The sequence below is a fragment of the Trachypithecus francoisi genome, unplaced genomic scaffold (genome assembly GCF_009764315.1).
Source record: "Trachypithecus francoisi isolate TF-2019V2 unplaced genomic scaffold, Tfra_2.0 Lachesis_group14, whole genome shotgun sequence".
In the NCBI taxonomy this organism is placed as follows: Eukaryota; Metazoa; Chordata; class Mammalia; order Primates; family Cercopithecidae; genus Trachypithecus; species Trachypithecus francoisi.
Window position 1 is genome coordinate 59311887 of NW_022681459.1, and position 24843 is coordinate 59336729.

The following is a 24843-nucleotide window of genomic DNA, read 5'->3' on the forward strand; positions in this document are numbered from 1 at the left end:
CGAGATGGTGTCACTGCACTCCAGCCTGGGCAACACAGCAAGTCTCAAAAAAAAAAAAAAAAAAAGAGTATTACCAGTGGAGAAAGGGTCCACCACATTCATTCATTCCTTTTTTTTATTTGCTTTGTTTTGAGACAGAGTCTGACTCTTGTCACCCAGGCTGGAGTGCAGTGGCATGATCTAGGCTCACTGCAACCTCTGCCTCCTGGGTTCAAGTGAGCATGTCTTGCTGATTTTTGTGTTTTGTAGAGAGGGAGTTTCACCATGTTGGCCAGGCTAGTCTTGAACTTCTGATCTCAGGTGATCCACTTGCCTTGGCCTCCCAAAGTGCTGGGATTACAGGCGTGAGTGCTTGCCTGGCCTCTCGCTTCCATTTTAAGATGGGAGAAGTAACAGCCTGTGCTGGAAATGACCCGGGGAGAGTGGAGAGAGGGCAGAGTTTCAGGATCAGTGTTGGCTTGAAGGGTCGGGTCGGGATCTTGTGAAAGGGGTGGTCGTGGCCAGGAGCTGGCCGGGTTCAGCCTGGTCCCAGGAGGGAAGGGAGTGGGTGCTACCTCAGCAGGTGGGTGGGGGAGCTGGTAGGAATTTTCTACTGATTCCTTCATTCGAAGTGTATTTATTGGGCACCCATTGAGTGCCAGGCTCTTTCTCAGGGCTAGGATAGAGGTTCCATTTTCTCAGTGGCTTAGGCGCCGGGTCATCAGCTGAGTGAGAGGATGGGCGTCAGCACTCAAGAGGTCACCCAATGGTCTCATTTTTTGCAGTCTTTGTTGTTCCAGAGGAGTAAGAACTGAAATCACTAGGATTGTGACATGCTGGAAATATGGCACGTTCCAAAGATAATAAAATACAGTTTAGTGATACACAAATTGTGTGTGATACATTCCAATTTCTCACATTGAACAAATTACCAATAGCAATATGCTGTGAAGATGGGCGAGATGAGAGTGAAGAGGAGAAGGAGTAGAAGAGGAGAAGGAGTAGAGAAAGGACGGGGCGGCGTTAAGGATACAGCAAATAACTGGAATTCCGCAAACAATGGGGTGATGCAGGCACGCCCTTAGCACGGTCTCGGCAGGGGGCGGTGGGGTCAGGCCGACCCGGGTCCCAGGGGTGACAGCGTCCTTTCTCCACTGCAGGACATCGAGGTACTCAACCCTCTGAACCTCAGTTTTCTCATCAGTTACATGGGGAAAACGGGATGGTAACCCGTAATACTGGCGGCGCGGAGGCCGGGCAGCGCTCCCTACCTGTTGGCCCGCGGGCTGGGGACTGTCCGCACCCGCTCCGGGGAGGAGCGAGGGTGCGCTTGCCGGGTTGCCGGGACCCAGCAGGGGCTCTGGGGACCGGGACCCGCAGGGCAGGGCGGGACGGGCGGGGCGGGGCGGCGCTGACCCCGCCCCGGGCCGGAGGGGCGGTGCTGCCTCCCGCCGGGCCCCGGGCACTGCCCTCCGGCCGCCGAGCCGTCCGCCCGCCGGGGCCCCGCTGTCCGCTGCCCGCTGCCCGCTGCCGCGGGAGCCAGAGGTACTAGGGGCCGCGCCAAGGGTGCGGGGTGCGGGGGCTCCAGGCGGATCCTGCGGCTCCCGGTGGGGAAGGGGCGCCTCGAGAAGGCAGGGTCTGGGGGGACCGCGAGGGGCGGAGGTGCTGGGCCGCCGCCCTAGCCCGGGCCACCTGTTCTGGAGGCGACATTTGTGCGCGCACGAACCCCGCGCGGCGGTGCCAGCCACCGCCTCCACCCCAACTGCGCCCCGAAGTGGAGCGCAGCGGCTGGACCCGGAGCCACGGCCCTCGCGGACAGGACGCGCCTGGCTCCGGAACCCTCGAGGGCAGCCCCGCCCGGTTGGGTCCCGGGGCTGGAGAGGGGGCGTCGGGGAGAAGTCAGGTTCGAGGCAGGCTCTGCCCGGCCACCTTGGGCGAGTCGCGCCCCTCCGTCCGAGGGAGGCCTGGGCACCGGGCGGTGCTCGCCCCGGAGCGGATGCGACTGGGGATGGGGATGGAGAGCGTCCGGCAGGAGGGGGCTCTGCCGGGCTGGAGGCGTCGGCGCCGGCCTTGGGGAGGGTGAGGATTTGAACCTGCCCAGAAGCTGGAAGGGCCCTCCCGTACGGGAAACGGCCTGGGTACGAGCTGGGCACAGGGCGAGCCGGTTGGAGTCGCCCGGCCTCCGCGCTCGCCTCGGATCCACAGGCGCCCCTCCCTCCTCTCCAGCTGGGGAAGATTGAGGGCTGAGCGGAGCGGAACTGGGCTTGGGAGAGGCTCTGCTGGGGCACCTGGTTCCAGCGCCCATCCCGTTTCACTGCCAGGGCCCCTCCCTCAGTTTCATCACCTGTCATCCGGGGGGATAAGTTCCCACCGCCTGGATAGTCTCGGCTGAGCCTCTGGCCCTGAGTGGGTTAAAGCGCCATCTCCCCTGCACCCACCTTTCCCTTATGACACCTCTCTGCGGCTTCCTCCCCTCCGCCAATGTCGAGTGATTGTTCCGCGAAGGCCCGTTGGGGTCACTTACCCTGCATTCAGCAAATAATCCCGAGCACCTGGTGTGTCTCAGGCCAGGTCTGGCCTTCCTGTTCCGCCACCAGCTGCTCAAAGACTACCCCTATGTCACCTCCTCCCAAAGAATGGGGGGGAGCCACCTTGCCCAGGGTCCCATAGCAGAGTGCAGATGGAGCCAGGCCTCCCTCAAGATTTCCCACAACCCTCTCCAGCCTCAAACCTTCTCCAGGACCCGAAATCCCCCCAAAAGGGGGTCCCCAAAGCAAAGGAATACAAAGGAAAACAAAATATAAAGGAAAAGAAAGGGAGAGGAGAGATGGAATCCTCTCTGTCATTAGTTTTTTGTTTGTTTGGTTTTTAGGCTCTCCCTCTGTCACTCAGGCTGGAGTGTTGTGGCAACTTATTGCAGCCTCAAACTGCTAGGCTCAAGCAATCCTCCCACCCCAGCTTGCCGAGCTGAGACTAGGGGCACACACCACTACACCCAATGTTGTCATTAGTTTGTCTCTCAAACGTTCTTCTAATGCCTTGGATGCCTGTCATTTCTTGTCTGCTAGGACAGCTCAGTATTAGAGGATAAACTCCGAAATGCACAGCCATCTAAAAAATATGTTTTGTTTCCTTGTACTAATTGAAGCCCTCTAGCTGCTAGGTTAATGAGTCCATTAATTTCCAGTTTGTGTGATGGCCCCTGGGACCCCAGTGTGGGGCAGGGTTGACAATCTCTGCAGGTGGTTTGTGTGGAACACCAGGAGGTTGTGAATGACCACATCAGCCCCAGCTAGCAACTCCCAAGCCCACCTGGCCATGGGGCCACTGGGTTCAGACCTCCAAGGATGCAGTTCAGCTGGGGATGCAGGTCCCGGAAGGTGGTGGCAGGTGGATGGCTCCACCACCAAGCTGGCCATCTGAGTTCTGAAGTGTACCTCCTCTCACTCTTCCCAGCTGCCTCCTTCTTTGGGTGCCTCCTCGGCATGCTCACAAACTCCTGTTGATCACCCTGCATTTTCATCGGCTCACCGCATCCTTCCCCCCAGATTGGAAGCTCCTGGAGGGAAGGAGCCTTGTCCAGATCCCAGAGCCCAGTACCAGGCCTGGCACCTAGCAGGTGCTTGCTGAATATTGTTTGAATGAATTAACTGAAAGAAGTAGGAAAAATCATTCCTGTTTGCATACTTGTAGATAACTATTGTTAACATTTGCCTTTTTTTTGCCAGACCTTTGAAAACATGTTTTCCCAGTCGGGTGCGGTGGCTCATGCCTGTAATCCCAGCACTTTGGGAGGCTGAGGTGGGTGGATCACTTGAAGTCAGGAGTTCGAGACCAACCTGGCCAATGTGGTGAAACTCCGTCTCCACTAAAAATACAAAAAATTAACCAGGTGTGGTGGCACGTGCCCGTAATCCCAGCTACTCAGGAGGTTGAGGCAGGAGAATCGCTTGAACCTGGGAAGCGGAGGTTGCAGTGAACCGAGATCACACCACTGCACTTTAGGCTGAGCAACAGAACAAGACTCTGTCTCCAAAAAAATAAATAAATAAATAAAATAAATAAATAATAATAAACACATTTTTCCATATTTGAATATGTCTATATAAAATATTTTTCCATTAGTATAATTTCATGAGCATTCCTCACCTCAAACTTTTAAAAATATTTTTCATTGCTTGCATTTTGCTACATCATGTTGAGTTATTGGATCTCTTTTGACTTTTTAAAAATATATTTGGCTCTTTTCAATAACGTTACATTGAATTTCTGCATACATTTATACATGGCCAGATCTTTCCTGGGAAGGAATTAACCTGGTAGTCAGTGCGTATGAACTTCTAGTATGGCTATATCTAGACCCAACTAGATATTTCTTCGAATTTCCTAGAAATGAAATTTCTGAGCATCTAGGTTCTTTGTATGTTGCTTACTGATTGGTTTGAACTGATCAATAAGGTTTTGCCCCTTGTCTGGTTTCTGTGTGGCAAAGATCTTTCCCCAGTTTATCATTTGGCTCTTATTTGTGGGGGTGTGTGTGGGTGTATGTCTGTGAGAGAGAGAGATAGAGAGGAGCAGCAAGTTTTTTAATTTTATCTGTGTGTGTGCTTTCTGATGAGGGAGACCTGGCTGCATTTATGAGCTGATGGAAAAGCCAGAAGAGAGAGCTCAGCTCCCTCAGACCTGGGAGAAGGAGGGACAGGTTAACAGGCTGAGGTCTCTGAGGACTGAGGAGGTGGGAGGATGCAGTGCTGCTCCCAAGGGACCTCCTGAGCTGGTGAGGACAGGAGGCAAAAGGGAGGGGCTCGGGGGGACACTTGATGAATTGGCTTTGATCTTCCCCAGAGAGAGTTGAAAAGTCAGCGGAGGGGGCTGGGCGCGGTGGCTCATGCCTGTAATCCTAGCACTTTGGGAGGCCGAGGTGGGCGGATCAGGAGGTCAGGAGATCGAGACCATCCTGGCTAACACAGTGAAACCCCGTCTCTACTGAAAAAAAAAATACAAAAAATTAGCCGGGCGTGGTGGCGGGCGCCTGTAGTCCCAGCTACTGGGGAGGCTGAGGCAGGAGAATGGCGTGAACCCGGGAGGCGGAGCTTGTAGTGAGCCGAGATGGCGCCACTGCACTCCAGTCTGGGCGACAAAGCGAGACTCCATCTCAAAAAAAAAAAAATTTTTTTTTAAAAAAGAAAAGTCAGCGGAGGGGAGGGCCCCAGTCCCTGGGTGCTTCCTTCCTGGGAGGGAGCAGATGTGAACACTGCCATTGACAGCTATGCAGGGAGGGGAGAGCCTAGTTCAGGGTGAGTCCATGCGGAGCCAGGTTCAAAGCAGGCTGTCCACATACAAACCACATGCCCTTGGGAATTGCTCCTCTCTCCGAGTCTCCATTTCTTGTAGCTATCAGGAAGTGGCAGCTCTTTGAGTAAGTGCCCTTCCCTCTCCCATCTGCCGCCTTTGTCTTCCCTACGGACAGACCCTAGGGTTGCAGAAGCTTCCACCTATGCAGTTGGCCACAGGACTAGGGGAGCCCCCTTCCCTTCCAGATCAGTGTCCACATACCCTCCCCTGTGCCCACACACCTTCCCCTGTGCCCACACACTCACCCACCACAAGCCTACTCCAGCAGGAGCACCACAGCCTTCTGGGGTCGTGATGAGCTGGCAGACAGGGAGCCAGGTGGACCAGCACATGAGAGCAAAACAGGAAGAGTGTCTGTCTTCACCTTTGCTGTTTGAAAGTCATTGTCCCAGATATAGGTACAGGACCCAGAGAGCCCCAACCATCTGTGGCCATCATTTGTTCCTTCCCCTTCAGTTTGGGGTGGGCCTCTTTCCATTGAGCCCCCACTAGGTACCAGACACTGTTACCTGACCTTACCAGACCCTCTCAGCCACCATGCTCTGTTATTCCCGTTTTACAGACAAGGAGACCGAGTCTCAGAGTCAAGCGTCTCCTCTTGGCCACAGTGAGATTGAGCCGCTAGCCTGGTGCAACCCCAGGCAAATGAGGCTGAACTACAGGTAGACCCCTTTCCCCCAGCAAAGGGTGTTTGAACCCCGCTCTGCCGCTTCCCAGCAGGCCTTGGTTTCCTCCGCACTTACACTGTAGTTAATCATAAGAGGACCCGCCACACGCGATGGTGAGGGATTAAACAAGTCACAGCAGAAAACCACTTTGACCAGTGTCTGCACACGGTCAGTGCTCAGAAAATACACGCCATTGTTATTATTAAACCACACAGCTCCAGGCCTGACAGTGAGCTTTTAATAAATGTTAACTCAACACTGGAGAAGCCTTCTCACCCCGTCAGCAGTGCAAACAGAAACAACAATGAGATCACATTTGCCACTCACCGGAGTGGTGGAGAGGACGGTCATGCAGCCCACTCACCCTCCTATGCCCTGGGAGAGCCTGTGGTGAGGCAAGTGTGCCCTGAGCCTGGAGTAGGAGTGGGAAAGAGCAGGTTAGGGCTCCATATCTGAAGCTTTAAATTATATTTCCGAGGCCAGGTGCGGTGGCTCACGCCTGTAATCCCAGCACTTTGGGGGGCCGAGGCGAGCGGATCACCTGAGGTTGGGAGTTCAAGACCAGCCTGAGCAACATGGAGAAACCCTATCTCTACTAAAAACACAAAATCAGCTGGGTGTGGTGGCGCATGCCTGTAATCCCAGCTACTTGGGAGGCTGAGGCAGAAGAATCGCTTAAACCCGGGAGGCAGAGGTTGTGGTGAGCCGAGATTGCGCCATTGCACTCCAGTCTGGGCAACAAGAGCAAAACTCTGTCTCAAAAAAAAAATTTTAAAATTGTATCTTTCCAGCCAGGTGTGGTGGCTTACACCTATAATCCCAGCACTTTAGGAGGCTGAAGGTGGTGGATCACTTGAGTCCAGGAGTTACCTTTTTTTTTTTCCAATATAACTTTTGAGACAGGTTCTTGCTCTATTGTCTAGGGTGGAGTGCACTGGGGCAATCATGGCTCACTACAGCCTCAACCTCCTGGGCTCAAGCGATCCTCCCACCTCAGCCTCCTGAGTAGCTGGGACCACAGACACCCTCCACCATTCCCTGCTAATTTTTTTATTTGGTTTTTTGCAGAGAAGGAGTCTCATTATGTTTTCCAGGCTGGTCTGGAGCTCCTGGGCTCAAGTGATCCTCACGCCTCCACCTCCCAAAGTGCTGGGATTACAGGCATGAGCCACCTTGCCCAGCCCTAAATTATATTTCCTTTAACCCAGAGGGTTCACTTCTAGGAACCAGTCCTATAGAAGCAGTTAAGGACCTGCTCAAAGATATAAGTGATGGTTACCATGGTGTTGTTTATAAAAGCCAAAAAGATCAAAACCACATTTCTGGTGGTCAAGATAGGAAATGTATGAAAGGAAGGCAGGAACTGCCTTAAAATGGGATATAAGGCCGGGCGCGGTGGCTCAAGCCTGTAATCCCAGCACTTTGGGAGGCCGAGACGGGCGGATCACGAGGTCAGGAGATCAAGACCATCCTGGCTAACACGGTGAAACCCCGTCTCTACTAAAAAATACAAAAAAAAAAACTAGCCAGGTGAGGTGGCGGGTGCCTGTAGTCCCAGCTAATGTAGTCCCAGCTACTCGGGAGGCTGAGGCAGGAGAATGGCGTAAACCCGGAAAGCGGAGCTTGTAGTGAGCTGAGATCCGGCCATGCACTCCATCCTGGGCGACAGAGCGAGACTCTGTCTCAAAAAAAAAAAAAAAAAAAAAAGGGATACAATGTTGCCTTGGAATTTATGGTGTGAGGGCTGTATTGTTTTCTTAGATCTCTAACACATAAGTTACATTGTAGCACTCCCAAAATCATCCCATCAAAAGGCAAGTCCTTCAGCAGCTCTCAAGGCCTCGCCCCCGCCCCGTGGCCTATCCTCCCCTTATCTTTCTGACCTCCTCTCCTGGAAACCCCCAACCCCACATACTCTGCTGTTTGCTCCGTACTCAGCCACACTCGCCCCTGGATCTTTGCACTCCCTGATCTTCCTCCTCCCTGAGTCACTTCCCCCAGGGCCCCACAGTGTGCCCCCTGGTTTCCTTCAGGCCTCAGCACAAATGTCCCCTTTTCAGAGTGGCATCCCCTAACCCAACTGTATGTAGTATAGTAGCCCCTGCCCCGCAGCCCGTCTCCCTGAGTGCATTTTTCTCCTGGCACGTTTTATCCCCTGATGTATTTCTTATTTATTTTCTTTTTCTCTTTCCTTTTCTTTCTTTTCTTTCTTTTTTTTTCCAGCCTGTAGTGCAGTGGCACCATCTTGGCTCACTGCAATCTACGCCTCCTGGGTTGAAGCGATTCTCCTGCCTCAGCCTCCCAAGTGGCTGGAATTACAGGCAAGAGCCACCATGCCCAGCTAATTTTTGTATTTTTAGTAGAGACGGCGTTTCACCATGTTGGCTAAGTTGATCTTTTGTTTTTTTGAGACAGGACCTTGCTCTGTTGCCCAAGCTGGTGTGCAGTGATGAAACCCTGGCTCAGTCTTCTGGCACAAACCATCCTCCCACCTAAGCCTCCTGAGTAGCTGGGACTACAAGCCATGCTAATTTTTGTATTTTTTTGAAGAAACGAGGTTTCACTATGTTGCCCAGGCTGGTCTTGAACTCCTGGCCTCAAGTGATGCTCCCGCCTTAGCCTTGCAAAATTCTGGAATTACGGGAGGGAGCCACCATTCCTGCCATTTTATTTATTTATTTATTTATTTATTTTTGAGACAGAGTCTTGCTCTGTTGCCCGGTCTGGAGTGCAGTGGTATGAGCATAGCTCACTGCAGCCTCAGCCTGCTGGGCTCATGCAATCCTTCCACCTCAGCTTCCTGAGTAGCTGGGACTACCACGCCTGGCTAATTGTTTTATTTTTATTTTTTGTAGTGATGTGGTTTCCCTATGTTGCCCAGGCTGATATTGAACTCTTGGCCTCAAGATTCTCCTGCCTCAGCCTCCCAAAGTGCTGGAATTATAGGCATGCTCCACTGTGCCTGGCCTCTGACTAATTGTTTTATTTTTATTTCTGTTTTTTGTAGAGATGAGGTCTTCCTCTGTTGCCCAGGCTGGTATTGAACTCTTGGCCTCAAGATCCTACCACCTTAGCCTCCCAAAGTGCTAGGATTACAGGTGTGAGCCACCTCGCCCAGCCAGCACCTGATGTCTGACTGTCTGTCTTTTTTTTTTGATGGAGTTTCACTCTTGTTGCCCAGGCTTTAAGACTTTAGACTTTAAGACTTGCAATGGCACAGTCTTGGCTGACTGCAACCTCCACCTCCCAGGTCCAATCATTTCTCCTGAATCAGCCTCCTGAGTAGCTGGGATTACAGGTGCCCACCACCACACTTGGCTAATTTTTGTATTTTTAGTAGAGATGGGATTTCGCCACGTTGGCCAGGCTGGTCTCGAACTCCTAACCTCAGGTGATCCACCCACCTCGGCCTCCCAAAGTGCTGCAATTACAGGTGTGAGCCACCTGGCCCAGCCAGCACCTGATGTTTTTCTTCAGTAATTTTCCGCTACTAGAATGTCAGCTCCATGAAGCCAAAGACAATCCTTCTCTTCCCTGCTGTACATATTCCCTGACCTTGGACAGGGGCCGCCACAACATCGGCACCCGGGCACTTGTTGGATGAATGGTCTAGGTGCTAAGGGCAGTGCTGGGGACTTGTCTGGTTTCTATCCAGGAGACTTCTTGCACGAGGTTGAGCAGAAACTCTCACCTGTGAGTTGTCACCTCCTGACTTCTTTATCTGTCTTCTGCACCCTTGGCCTTGACCCAAGGGGCCAGGTGGCACAGAGCTGCTCTAAGAGGTCAGTGATGTTGGCTCCTGATGGAATGGACAGAGGTGGTGCCAGCAGACCAGATTCGGAAGGTCTTTCTAGAAGGGTGCTAAGAGATTGTCTTTTCTAAGCTCTTTATTTTATAGATGAAGAAGCTGAGGCTCAGAAGTGAGGGGGAGGCTACAGAGCAGGATGTAGAAGAAAGAAGACAGGCCCCCTCTCAAGCAGTATCATTAGCAAAGATGGTTAATGACAAGAGCACCCAGTAGGTGATGCTGGGGGAGCAGGAGGAGGATGAGCACTCTCTTTTGCTACTATTTTTGTTGTAGTTGTTGTTTTTTTGAGACGGAGTCCCACTCTGTCACCCAGGCTGGAGTGCAGTGGCATGATCTTAGCTCACTGCAACCTCTGCCTCCTGGGTTCAAGTGATTCTCCTGCCTCAGCTTCCCAAGTAGCTGGAATTACAGGCATCCACCACCACACCCAGCTAATTTTTGTATTTTTAGTAGAGACGGGGTTTCACCATGTTGGCCAGCCTGGTCTTGAACTTCTGACCTCAAGTGATCCAGCCACCTGGGCCTCTCAAAGTGCTGGGATTACAGACATGAGTCACCACACCTGGCCTTGCTACTGGATATTTTTAATCTTTAAGACAGTAAAACAGGTGAAAGCGAAGCAACATGGGAACTTTCTTTCAAACAGAATGAACTCAGGACTCTTCTAACTCAGACCTAGATTTCTAGATGCCGTTTCCATGGGCATTGCATTTGCCAGGCAAGATTTCCCTGTGAAGAACTTTCCCTGAGACTTGCATCTCTGAGATCTCTGTGCAAAGCAAGTGACCAAGTCAGAAAACATATCCACATCCAGGCAGCCTGGCACAACAGGATATCCCCATATGTGCATGTGCATGTGCATGTGTCCAGAGTGAAGGTGTAGGAGCCCAGATTCAAGGTCACTTAGTACTTTCTGAACTGAGATAAAACCCAGTGGGGGGCGTTGTGGGGAATTTCACTCTGCCCCTGAGAAGCCAGCCCCACCCAGCCAGATCCAGCCTCCTGTGTAGAGCTAGAGTGACCCTGGGAGGGAAGGATGGCCTCAGGGAAGGAAGAAAGGCGCTCTTGGGACTGGCAAGTAGTCAGGTACTTTACCATGAAGAGCTAAAGGCATGTGACTTGATTTGTACCTTCAAATAATAAGGCAGTTGAAATTTGCATCGCATAGAGTTTATAGTTTGCAAAGGGCATTTCCCAGGATTAGTTACCACATTTGATCCTGGTTTTGTGGGCAGGACTGGTATCATTTACTCATCCTTTCAAAAAATATCTATTGAGACCAGTCACGGTGGCTCACGCCTGTAATCCTAGCACTCTGGAAGGCCAAGGTGGATGGATCACTTGAGGTCAGGAGTTCGAGACCAGCCCGGCCAACATGGTGAAACTAAAAATACAAAAATTAGCTGGGCGTGGTGGTGCTTGTCTGTAGTCCCAGCTACCTGGGAGGCTGATGCAGGAGAGTCTCTTGAACCCAGGAAGTGGAGGTTGTAGTGAGCCAAGATCATGCCACTGCACTCCAGCCTGGGCGACAGAGTGAGACTCGGGGGTGGAAAAAAAAAAGCAAAAAACAGAAAATATGTATTGAGCACTTACTATGTGGTAGGATCTGTGCTGGCCCCAGAGGCGGTGACAGTGAGTAAAAGTAGCGTTAGTCTCTGCCCATTTCCATGCTATCATTGTATCATTGTTTATTTATTCAGCCTCTTCAAGAAAGACCTTGGGGTGTTTCTAATCTTTTGCAACTGCAAACCTGTGACCTTGTGCAAATGTCATTCATATGTAGGATAAAGCCCCAGAGTGAGATAGACGTTGTTAAATTGTCCTCTGCAGCGGCTGAACACTGTTTTCTTGCTCACTGGCTGTGTATGAGCATGCCTGTTTGCTCACAGCCTTGCCAAAAGAATGTGTTAAGTGTTTCGGATTTTTGCTAATCTGATAGGTGAGAGATGCTATCTGAGTATGTCCATTTGCATTTCTCTACTTATTAAAAAGATCCTTGCTCTAGCTGACTTGTTTAGAGGTCATATTTTGTATGTATGTGAATTGTCTTTGCCCCTTGTTTTGGGAGAGTGTTGGTCTTCCCTGAGCTTACTATGAGTGCCCAGGTATAAAACTGTGTATTCGTACTCTCTGGAGTATGAAGCTAGTTCCTGGCTTCTGTGTTAATCTATATAATTTTGTTAAGGAAGTGTCCATTGATTTGTAATTTACTAAATATTGGCTACTTTGTTAAATGTTTTTTGGAGTCACTGGGGATGATGATTTTTCTGCTTAGATCTATTTAATATGATGAATTATATTCATGATTTCCTAATTATATTGAACCATCCTTACATTCTTTGAATCAACCCCACTTGCATTCCTGAATCACCCCCATTTTTTATTTTTGTAATTTTTTGAGACAGAGTCTCATTGTGTTGCCCAGGCTGGAATGCAGTCTGGTGCAGTCTTGGCTCCCTGCAACCTGTGCCTCGCAAGCTCAAGTGATTCTTGCGCCTCAGCCTCCTGAATAGCTGGGATTACAGTTGTGCCCCACCACACTGGGCTAATTTTTGTATTTTTAGTTGAGATGGGTTTTTGGCATGTTGGCCAGGCTGGTCTCAAACTCCTGGCCTCAAGTGATCCACCTGCCTCAGCCTCCCAAACTGCTGGGATTACAGGCATGAGCCACCGCACTTGGCCTCCTTTAATTTTAATGTGCTGTTGAATTCTATTTGGTTATATTTTATTTTGGATTTTTACAATAATATTCATAAGTGAAATTCATCAGAAGGATATTCTGTGAAGCCGTTGTCAGGTTTTGGTTTAAGTATTTGCTTTATTTAATTTTTTTTTTTTTGCCTGGCACAGTGGCTCATGCCTGTAGTTCCAGCATTTTGGGAGGCCAAGGCAGGTGGGAGCCTAGGAGTTCAAGACCAGCCTGGGTAACATGGTGAAAAAAACCCCATCTCTACTAAAAATGAACCTGGTATGGTGGCATGTGCCTGTAGTCCCCGCTACTCAGGAGGCTGAGGTGGGAGGGGCATGTACTTGAACCTGGAAAGTGGAGGCTGTAGTGAGCCATGATCATGCCACTGCATTCCAGCCTGGGTGAGAGCAGACCCTGTCTAAAAAAAAAAAAAAAATTAAACTTTCCTTTCTATATGTTGCTGTTTAACAGTTTAAACATTATCTGTTATTTCAGAGTTTTCCAGGATTCCCTCCCAAAATGTTTTGCCCTGGTGCTTTTGTTTTGTAATGGTAGTCCTTTTGTAATTCTGTTTTTAATGTGGAAGTTGTCCTGTGTAGATTAGCTATGTCTTCTGGGATCCATTTGATTTATTATTTTTCTCCAGAAATTATTTTATTCAGATTTTAAATGTTATTTGCTAAGTACTGTCTTATTTTTTAAAACAATTATCTGCTTATTTGGTTATTTTCCCATTTGGCATTTCCTAGTTTGTATGGGAAGCTTTCTCCCCACCCTCTTATCTTGATTAGGTTAGTTGGTGGTTGTACATTTTATTGGCTTTTTTCCAACAAGCCAGCTTTTTACCTTATTTATTAGTTCTACTGCTTATTTCTTTCCTAATTTATTTCTTCTTTATTCCCTCCCTCCCTTCCTTCCTTCCTTTTCTTTCTCTCTCTTCTCTTCTCTTCTCTTCTGTCTTCTCTCTTCTCAAAACAGGGTCTTGCAGTGTCATACAGGCTGGAGTGCAGTGGCACCATTATGGCTCACTGCAGTCTTAACTTCCCAGGCTCAGGTGATCCTCCTGAGTAGCTGCACTGCAGGTACACACCACCACATCTGACTAAATTTTTTTTATTTTTTGAGAGGGAGTTTAGCTGTTGTTGCCCAGGCTAGAGTGCAATGGCATGATCTCGGCTAACTGCAACCTCCGCGTCCTGGGTTCAAGCGATTCACCTGCCTCAGCCTCCCAAGCAGCTGGGATTACAGTTATGCGCCACCACACCCAGCTAAGTTTGTATTTTTAGTAGAGACGGGGTTTCTCCATGTTGGTCAGGCTGGTCTTGAACTCCTGACTTCAGGTGATCTGCCCAGCTCAGCCTCCCAAAGTGCTGGGATTACAGGCGTGAGCCACCGCACCCAGCCTTTTTTTTTTTTTTTCTGTAGTGACAAGGTCTCACTGTGGTTCCCAGGCTGGTCTAAAACTCCTGGGCTCAAACGATCCTCCCACCCCAGCCTCCCAAAATGCTGAGATTACAGACAGGAGCCACCATGACCAGCCATTGTTTCTGTTTTTCATTTTGTGGTTCTTTTTCTAATATTTTAAAACCGGTGCGTTATTTATTTTTATCCTTTCTGTTTTAATTGTTATATACTCTGGTGGCTAAAAATATTCTGATCGTTGCTGTGGCTGTATCCTGTAGATATGGATACTTGGTGTTTTGGTATTTATTGTTGGTGGTGGTGGTGTTACATTTTGAGACAGTGTCTCAGTCACTCGGGGTAGAATACAATGATGCAATCTTGGCTCACTTCAACCTCCGACTCCTGGGTTCAAGCAATTCTCGTGCCTCAGCCTTCCGAGGTAGCTGGGACTAAATGCCTGTGCCACCATACCTGGCTAATATTTTGTACTTTTAGTAGAGACCAAGTTTCACTACGTTGGCCAGGCTGGTCTCAAACTCCTGTCCTTAACTGATCCCCTGCCTTGGCCTCACAAAGTACTGGGATTACAGGCTTGAGCCACCATGCCCAGCCTGGTGTTTTTATTATTTTTATTTGCTAGAAATCCCATATATTCAATTTTTAAAATTTTTCCTGATTTTTAAATTAATTTCTAGTCATATTGCCTCATAACCATAAATTTAAAAAATTTTTTTGGATGTTATTGACATTTTCTTTGGACTGAATATGGTCAGATTTCATGATTGTTCCATCAGCTCAGCTCTTAAAAAGAAAGCACATTATCTATCACTATGGTAGAGAGTTTGAAATATTATAGTACCTTACTGATTATCTTATTTCGGTCTTCTGAATTCTTATTTCTGTTTATGCTACTTAACGTTTCTTGGACTGAAAGTGGCAAAATCTCTTATTAGTGTTTTGATATTATTTATCCTAGTAGCTCTGTAATTTTTCTATTCTGAAAATTGTAGCAGTATTATCTGATACATTGTAAATTATACCGTTAGCATAATAAATTGCCCTTCTTTGGCTCATTTAGTGATGTTTGTTGTGATTTTGCATCATTTTATATTGAGATTATTGCCCCAGTATTTTGTTTGCATTTGCTTTTATATCTTTGCTTTTTTCTTTCTTTTTTATTTTTATTTTTATTTTTTTTTTTTGAGAGACAGAATCTCTGTCGCCCAGGCTAGAGTGCAGTGGTACCATCTTGGCTCGCTGCAACTTCTACCTCCTGGGTTCAAGTAATTCTCCTGCCTTAGCCTCCCAAGTAGCTGGGATTACAGACACGTGCCACCATGCCCAGCTAATTTTTTGTATTTTTAGTAGAGGGTTTCGCCCTATTGGCCAAGCTGGTCTTGAACTCCTGACCTCAAGTGATCCGCCCGCCTCGGCCTCCCAAAATGCTGGGATTACAGGCATGAGTCATTGCGCCCAGCCTTGTGGCAATATTTTCATAGTGAATTTTCTTTATATATAAGCGAGTATTTGTGCTCCTCACCCCCGTTTCCATTTTGTTTTATACCTTTAATTTTTTTTCCATATTTGAATTAGTTGAATTTTCCTGGAGTGGCAATTAACAGGAGGTTTTGGTGGAAATTGGGAGAGGAGCCAGGACAGTTCTTTGGGTTTCTCTGGTGAAAGGCTCCCTCCTCTGTTGCCATGGTAATGGGCTGTGCTTTTAAAATATGGCCTTTCTCTGTATCCACTCCTTTTTCACCTCCAGAACCTAACCTGTCTCAAGAGGTCACCTACCTCCAGCCCTGAGTACTCCCAGTTCTTTCTGGCTGTAGCTCCCGCCTTCTGCCATCTCCCTTTTAGAAGCGGCCTTTTCTGGGGTCTTCCACTCCTGAGCGCACCCCCTACCGCCCCCCACCGTCTGCACCATTGCCATGTCTGCTGCTCGCGGGTTCTTTGGGCCACACTCACCTGTGGTTAGGAGTTTGTGGGTTTTCCCTGCCTCTTAGTTGCTCTGTATAATTTGGTAGAAGAGGGAAAGTTCAGAACTAAACTGTTGCCTTATTCCTCCTGGAATGAAGTCCACCTCCCTGAGTTTTCTGTTTGTGGCGTCCACCCAGAGAGCAAGACCGCCTGCTTGATTCCCGGCTTCTGAGGCGTTAAAGGCTTGGGAGGGCCGGGCGCGGTGGCTCAAGCCTGTAATCCCAGCACTTTGGGAGACCGAGACGGGCGGATCACGAGGTCAGGAGATCGAGACCATCCTGGCTAACATGGTGAAACCCCATCTCTACTAAAAAATACAAAAAACTAGCCGGGCGAGGTGGCGGACGGCTGTAGTCCCAGCTACTCGGGAGGCTGAGGCAGGAGAATGGCGGAAACCGGGGAGGCGGAGCTTGCAGTGAGCTGAGATCCGGCCACTGCACTCCAGCCTGGGCGACAGAGCGAGACTCCGTCTCAAAAAAAAAAAAAAAAAAAAAAAAGGCTTGGGAGGAAGAATATTTTGTAACCTCTGCTCTGAAAACAGCCCTTCTGCCCTTTTTTTTTTTTTTTTTGGAGACAGAGTCTCAATCTCGCCCAGGCTGGAGTGCAGTGGCACGATCTCCGCTCACTGCAAGCTCCGTCCCCCGGGTTCACGCCATTCTCCTGCCTCAGCCTCCTGAGTAGCTGGGACTACAGGCGCCCGCCACCTCGCCCGGCTAGTTTTTTTGTATTTTTAGTAGAGATGGGGTTTCACAGTGTTCGCCAGGTTGGTCTTGATCTCCTGACCTCATGATCTGCCCACCTTGGCCTCCCAAAGTGCTGGGATTACAGGCGTGAGCCACCGTGCCCGGCCTCTTCTGCCCTTCTTTTTTTTTTTTTTTTTGAGACGGAGTCTCGCTCTGCCGCCCGGGCTGGAGTGCAGTGGCCGGATCTCAGCTCACTGCAAGCTCCACCTCCCGGGTTCACGCCATTCTCCTGCCTCAGCCTCCCGAGTAGCTGGGACTACAGGCGCCCGCCACGTCGCCCGGCTAGTTTTTTTTGTATTTTTTTTAGTAGACACGGGGTTTCACCATGTTAGCCAGGATGGTCTCGATCTCCTGACCTCGTGATCCACCCGTCTCGGCCTCCTAAAGTGCTGGGATTACAGGCTTGAGCCACCGCGCCTGGCCTCTTCTGCCCTTCTTACAAACAACAGCTCTTTTTTTTTTTTTTTGAGTCCAGAGTCTCACTCTGTTGCCCAGGCTGGAGTGCAGTGGCGCAAACTCGGCTCACTGCAATCTCCGCCTCCTGGGTTTAAGCGATTCTCCTGCCTCAGCCTCCCGAGCAGCTAGGACTACAGACGTGCACCACCACACCCGGCTGATTTTTTGTTTTTCTTTTTTTGAGGCAAAGTTTTTTTGCTCTTGTCGCCCAGGCTGGAGTGCAGTGGCGCAATCTCAGCTCACCACAACCTCCGCCTCCCGGGTTCAAGTGGTTCTCCTGCCTCAGCCTCCAGAGTAGCTGGGAGTACAGGCCTGCACCACCATGCCCGGCTAATTTAATTTTTGTATTTTTTAGTAGAGACAGAGTTTCACCATATTGGACAGGCTAGTCTTGAACTCCTGACCTCGTGATCTGCCCACCTTGGCCCCCAAAGTGCTGGGATTACAAGCATGAGCCACCGCGCCCGACCACAAACAGTCCTTCTTATGACAATACTTCCTCCTAAAAACGGTCATTCTTACTTCTTGGGTAGAAATATTATATGTATTTGTGCCCTGAAAGACTGTGGGGGCTGGGGTGGGGAACAGGACACTGGGTTCTCCAAGCACGGTTTGGAAGGGCATTGAGTTTTCTTTTTTTTTTTTTTGAGACGGAGTCTTGCTCTGCCACCCAGGCTGGAGTGCAGTGGCCGGATCTCAGCTCACTGCAAGCTCCGCCTCCCGGGTTTATGCCATTCTCCTGCCTCAGCCTCCCGAGTAGCTGGGACTACAGGCGCCCGCCTTGTCGCCCAGCTAGTTTTTTGTATTTTTAAGTAGAGTCAGGGTTTCACCGTATTAGCCAGGATGGTCTCGATCTCCTGACCTCGTGATCCACCCGTCTCGGCCTCCCAAAGTGCTGGGATTACAGGCTTGAGCCACCGCGCCCGGCCTGAAGGGCATTGAGTTTTCACACCAAGGCGGGTTGGAGTTCCAAGACCAAGGAGCCCACCCCGTTCTTTGATGGACAAAGCAGTGAAGGTCCAGGGAGAGGCAGAGGCGGGTCCAAGGTCACGTTGCCAAATCTTAGCGGGTGGGGAAGCTGTCAGGCAGGGTCTGGGTTTGAATTCTGTACTCGGTGCTGTTTCTTGGCTCTGTGGCCTTCCACCCCGGATCCCTCAGGGTTCTTGGTGCCTCAGGTCTGTGCTAAGGCATTACTTATCACTTGCAGGTTAGCAGCAGGTGCTCACACGTCCCCCCAAGGTTAGAGCATTTGGTTAGCCTGCACCTGCCCCACCCCCTCCCCCCCGCCACTGTGCAGAAGGGAATCTGAGGCCCAAAAGGAAAGTGACCTGTCTAAGGTCACGTGGCCAGTCATCTTCCCGACCTCACTGGTGAGTGGGCCAAGGGCAGCTTCCTAGTTCTGCACTTTCAAAGTTTTCTTTTTTTTTTTTTTTTTTTTTTTTTGAGACGGAGTCTTGCTCTGTCGCCCGAGCTGGAGTGCAGTGGCTAGATCTCAGCTCACTGCAAGCTCCGCCTCCCGGGTTTATGCCATTCTCCTGCCTCAGCCTCCCAAGTAGCTGGGACAACAGGCGCCAGCCACCTCGCCCGGCTAGTTTTTTTGTATTTTTTAGTAGAGACGAGGTTTCACTGTGTTAGCCAGGATGGTCTCGAACTCCTGACCTCGTGATCCGCCCGTCTCGGCCTCCCAAAGTGCTGGGATTACAGGCTTGAGCCACCGTGCCCGGCTCAAAGTTTTCAAAACACTCCTTATTACAGGCTGGGCATGGTGGTTCACGTCTGTAATCCCACCACTTTGCGAGTCTGAGGCCAGTGGATCACAATGTCAGGAGTTCAAGACCAGCCTGGCCAAGATGGTGAAACCCCATCTCTACTAAAAAAACAAAAATTAGCCAGATACGGTGGCAGGTGCCTGTAGTCCCAGCTACTTGGGAGGCTGAGGCAGGAGAATCACTTGAACCCAGGAGGCAGAGCTTGCAGTAAGCTGAGATCATGCCACTGCACTCCAGCCTGGGCAACAGAGTGAGACTCCGTCTCAGAAACAACAACAACAAACAAACAAACAAAAATGCTCCTTATTTATTTAACACATGTGGCTGAACCCTAGGCTGGGCTAGTCTCTGCCCCCAAGGCATTGACAGCCTGGTGGGGACAGCACACACACACACACATACACAGTAGGGCAGCACACACACACACGCACACAGTGGGGCAGCGTGTTCACACACACACACAGCAGGGGAGCATGTGCCAGCCAAGGCTGCAGTGTGGAGAGCAGGGGTGCTGCGGCCAACAGACCACACTGTAATGTACCCCGGCCTGAGTACCGCTGTGGCCCCTTAACTATTCTGAAAGTTAAACAAGGGAGCAGGGCTGGGATTGGCTGGAGTAATCCCTGCATCCCTCACTGGTAGTCAGGCTGAGCTAAGACAACCTGCCGACCCCATTGTTTGGGCCAGGACTGCCTGACTCCACCAGGTGTGTCCTCAGCAAGTGGAGGAACCCATCCCGGTGGGTTTTCTGCATGAAGACTCCTGACCCTTTGTCTCCTACTACGTCCCCTCCCCAAAACCACCCAGTTCCAGTGAGTCAAGGTGTCCTCTTCCCAGCAAGCGGGCTCCCATGCCAGTTGGGGGTAAACAGTGTGTTCCAGCCGGACACAGCGGCTCATGCCTGTAATCCCAGCACTTTGGGAGGCCAAAGTGGGCAGATCATCCGAGGTCAGGAGTTCCAGAACATCCTGGCGAACATGGCGAAACCCCATCTCAACTAAAAATACAAAAAAATTAGCCAGACATGGTGGCGCACGCCTGTAGTCCCAGCTACTTGGGAGGCTGAGGCAAGAGAATCTCTTGAACCCAGGTGGCGGAAGTTGGCAGTGAGCTGAGATCGCACCACTGCACTCCAGCCTGGGTGACAGAGCAAGACTCCATCTCTAAAAAAAAAAAAATCCCCCTCCTCTGGTAGGGGAGCCCCTTTTGCTGGTGGGGGAGCCCCTTTTTCAGGTGAGGTCACACACAAGTCCTCAACAGTGGCTGCGCATCTAGGTGCCTTCAGTCCTGTGAGTCTGGCCCTGGCCCTCTCTATCTCCTGCCATTGCAGCCCTGCCCCTGATATGATGTGGGGTCAGAGACCAAGAAAGGCATCCTGGTGTCCGCTGAGGGGGATGAAGAGGGAGAAAGGAGAGAGAGAGAGAGAGACCAACCTGGAGTGGCAGGAGTGAGAGAAAGAGGGGAGGGACTAGGAGTTCTGGGGAGAAAAAGCAGGAAGAAGACACAGATCAGGGGGATGAGACATTCATTGATTGACTGAGGAGGTCATCAGAAGGTTCCATCATTGACTTCTAGGTTCTCCTTTCCTCTTGGGTGGGCTGTGCAGGGTGGGATCCACGGGTCATGACAGTGTCATGTGGGTCTTTGTCTCCTTCCCTTGACTCTGCATGCCTCAGGGCTGGCTTCATTCCCAGGCAGCCTCTGCCCCTACGGTTCCTGGCTCACACCTAGTGACCCCATGGGAAGCACATACCTCTGCTTGGCCCGGACTGCATTCTGTGTGCCTCAGCCTGACCACTGCGGCCAGGGGAATGTGGTACTATCATTAGCCGGACCTGAGTCAGTGCTGACGGCAACATTCAGGGAGCGGGGCCCACGGGCAGGGGTGGATTCCCACAGGACAGCAGGTGTTCTCAGGAGGATGAATGGGTGCAGGGTAGGTAAACCTAGATGACCCCTCTGCCTCCACTACAGAACAGCGGTGCATGTGACTTTTCTCTTTTTTCTCCTGCTGCGGTGGGAGCATTCTCCACGGAGCTGCCATGTTAGTGATGTTCAAAGCCACGTGTGACCTTAGGGTCATGGGGACCCTGGAGAAGGTAGTATGAGAAGTTTGCTTTCTACCTCACCCTGGCCAGGGTTCTACCTCGGGCTCCTGTCTAAGTCTGGGACCCAGCTGAGACCTGACCACACTTAATCCCCACAGCAACCTGTGACCTGAACCAAGGTTCAGAGAGGTGGCCTGTCTTGTGGGCACGTGGCAGGGCCAGGAAGGAAGCTCAGGTGTGTTGGTGCGGGCCTTTGTCCTCCAGGCCTGGCCACATAAAGTCCTGCTCAGAAAGGAAGCCGTGAGGCCATGAGCTGGGAGACGCTGGGGGTGAAGCCCACCTTGGTCCCTGTCTGACCAGGCAAGGGTGGAGGTGGATGGGGAGGGTACCCAATTTGGCTCCACTAAAGGCAAGTATGACCATGGGACAGGGATGGCAGGCTCTGATGGTCCAGTTGGTGACAGCTGTGGGACTGGGAGCATGATAAAGAGGATGCTACGTCCGGGCTGCATGTCCCTGCTTCCTGACCTTAAACACTATCCTGAGTGGCCCTTCCCTCGCAGCCCCATCGCAGACACCCACCAGTTCCCCTGCCGGAGGAAAGGCCTATGACATGATGGCCGTGGCCACATCTGTTGAGGGCCTGCTCCGTGGGCTGGGCCCTGGAGATGCATTGCCTCCCTCCATCCCTCCAAAGTGGAGTTAATCCCATTTTGTGGGCAGAGAGAGACTAAGGTTCAGAGAAGGAGTCACATGGCTGGTGACACAGTAGGAACCCCTGTGTGACCCTGGCGCTGGTGTCTTTCGCCTCAGAGGTCTGGGGTCACAATCACAAGTCAGCAGGGGTGGTTACACCCCAGCCTGGCCATGCACAGGGGGCAGCTCCTTATCTGGAGACTTGGAAGCCACGGCAGGATCCAACCATGGTCACTGATGTGCCCCCTTTGGCCAGTCCTGGGCCTGTTTATCCCCATATCGCACCGTGGCTTTGCTCCTGAAGTTCCAGTTCCTGGGCCCTCCTGTTGAGACCCCAAGAACATGAGAAGAGTGGAAATAGCCTCTGGCTCCCCTGGAAGGCCATTCCTCATCTCATCGGTATCTGTTGAGCTCCTGCTGTCGGCTAAACCTGCGTCAGCACCAGGAACAGAATGAGAGCGAGGAGCCCCTGCCCATTAGGACTGAGATAACGGAAAACACACAGTCATTTCCAGGGGATGAGGGCTGCGCTGGGCGCAGTGGCTCCATCTGGTCCCATCACTGAGCCCTGGAGCCCCCGTCTCCTGGGTGGATTGCTCCCTACCTCAGGAACAGCCCATCTCCAGTGACCCACTGTGGGCCAATGTTGGTGTAGGCCCCTGGGTTAGTCGGGGTTCTCCAAATAAACAGAACTAGTCCATGAGAAGATGAAATAAGACGTCTCAGCTCAGCAGTGAGGCAGGAGAACGGGGGCACATTCCTCCGTCCTCAGCCTTTCCTTCTACTCAGGTCCTCGGGGGTTGGGGGACCACTGACACTGGGGGCCATCTGCTTCCGGAGTCCGCCATTCGAATGCTAATCTCATCCGGAAACACCCCCAGACACACCCAGGAATAATGTTTAATTGGGGCACCCTGTGGCCTGGTCAAGTTGACACATGAAATTAACCATCATAGCCCCAACTCTGGTTTGGAATAAACATCTCTGAAGGCCAGCCCAGCTTCAGCCCTCCCACGGGACTGGCCGAGGCCTCTGTGGTGACGACAGCCTCACGGCTCAGCCTCTCCCTCTGCGCAGTCCTGCGTCCCTTGCCCTCACAGGGACCCAGAGCCCTCCCCAGGCCCTGCATGGGGCTCTCCAAGTCCTCAGTGAGCTCCCTGGGCCAGGTCCATGACCCAGGAAAGGAAATGTTGAGGGACATGACTGAGAGTGACAGGAGGGTCATGGTCACTCACGCCAAGGGGCAAGAAAGAATTCAGGGCGAGTCTGCAGTGCAAAGTGAAAGCAAGTTTATTACGAAAGTAAAGGGGCCAGGCGCAGTGTCTCACGCCTGTAATCCCAGCACTTTCGGAGGCCGAGGTGGGCGGATCACTTGAGGTCAGGAGTTCAAGACTAGCCTGGCCAACATGGTGAAACCCCATCTCTACTAAAAATACAAAAAATTAGCCGAGCATGGTGGCACATGCCTGTAATCCCAGCTACTCAGGAGGCTGAGGCAGGAGAACTGCGTGAAGCCAGGAGGCGGAGGTTGCAGTGAACTGAGATTGGGCCACTGCACTTCAGCCTGGGCAACAGGGCAAGACTCTGTCACAGACACAAAAAACACGGAAAGGAATAAAAGAATGGTTACTCCATAGAGCAGCCCCTAGGGCTGCTGATTACCCATTTTTATGGTTATGTCTTGGTGATATATGCTAAACAAGGGGTGGATGATTCATGCCTCCCCTTTTTAGACCACATAGGGTAACTTCCTGACATTGCCATGTCATTTGTAAACTGTCACGGTGCTGGTGGGAGACTAGTAGAGAGGACGACCAGAGGTCACTCTCATGGCCATTTTGGTTTTGGTGGGTTTTGGCCGGCTTCTCTAACTGCAACCTGATTTATCAGCAAGGTCTTTATGACCTGTGTTTTGTGCTGAACTCCTATCTCACCCTGTGACTTACAGTGCCTTAACTGTCTGGGAATGCAGCCCAGTAGGTGTCAGCCTCATTTTACTCACCTCCTATTTAAGATGGTGTTGGTCTGGCTCACACGCCTCTGACACCTTTTTCCCTCTTGGGGCCTCTGTGTTCCCGTCAGGACATCGAAATCTCCAAGGGCACAACCCTGGTGCTCTGAGAGCCTCTCTGTCAGCACTTAGCCTGGATGGAGGGCTCAGTGCAGACTCCATTTTGTTGGGTCATGGTTGGCCAGTGCTAGGCTGAGCTGGGCTGGACACAGGGCCGGAGGGGTAGCGCCCTTACTGTAGGGACAGGTGGGGGTGCAATTCGTGTAGGGATGAAAAGCACCAGCTTGGAGGGCCTTTCCTAAGCCCTTGGGCCTGGCCCCTGATATCGATACCCCTAGTTGGGGCCTGCAGAGCTGGTGCCAAGAACCTGGCCAGTAGGAGTGTGACGCAGCCTTTGGCCCTCTGTCTCTGTTGCCCTGCACCTCTCGAATTTTTTTTTTTTTTTTTTTTTTTTTGAGATGGAGTCTCGCTCTGTCGCCAGGCTGGAGTGCAGTCGTGCGATCTCAGCTCACTGCAATCTCTGCCTCCCGAGTTCAAGCGATTCTCCTGCCTCAGCCTCCTGAGTAGCTGAGACTACAGGCGCGCAGCACTACAGCAGCTAATTTTTGTATTTTTGGTAGAGATGGGGTTTCACCATGTTGGCCAGGATGGTCTTAATCTCTTGACCTCGTGATCCACCCACCTCAGCCTCCCAAAGTGCTGGGATTACAGGCGTGAGCCACCGCACCCGGCCATGCCCTGCACCTCTCCTCACTCCTCACTTCCTGCCTGAGTCATGGGGGATCTTGGCGGTGGGAACCATGGAAGGGCTTAGAGCAGGGGAGTGGCCACAGTAACAGGCTAACTGGGAATAGCTGCCTGGTGACAGGGTGGGAAGTGGTGAGCCTGGAGGCAGGGGCAGGCAGCAGGAGTGTGCCAGGCCCAGCTGACAAGGCCCAGGACATAGGCTGCAACTGTGAGGCCCGTCTCGGGGGCCAGGAGCATGCTTTGGGCCTGAGGTCACCCGGGTATTGGTCTGCGGCCAACTTGGCCCCATACACAGTTTCTATTCCTGGGTCTTGGGCTCTGACACCAAATATGGCGTGGCCCGAGTCTGGCACCCCCAACTGTGGTCCAACGACATCCTGCCCCTCCAAGTGGGCCTGGACCCCGCCCACACGATGGAGTCAGATCATGCCAGCACTCAGGGCCCCCAAGCAGGCAGGGGCTCCTGCTGCTGCTACTGGCCCTCCAACAG

General features: G+C 51.4%; 1 protein-coding gene across 7 annotated transcripts in view; it reads left to right on the forward strand.

Annotated features, from left to right (window-relative positions):
• Nucleotides 1-1373: 1373 nt before the first annotated feature.
• A4GALT (alpha 1,4-galactosyltransferase (P blood group)) overlaps nucleotides 1374-24843 on the forward strand; it is a 29713-nt gene continuing 6243 nt past the window's right edge. For 6 of the 7 annotated variants that reach the window (XM_033233727.1, XM_033233728.1, XM_033233729.1 and 3 more), the window contains exon 1: nucleotides 1374-1524. The gene's annotated coding sequence lies outside the window, so the exon portion shown is untranslated. The remainder of the gene's footprint in view (nucleotides 1525-24843) is intronic. The other variant, XM_033233735.1, reaches the window with a different exon arrangement.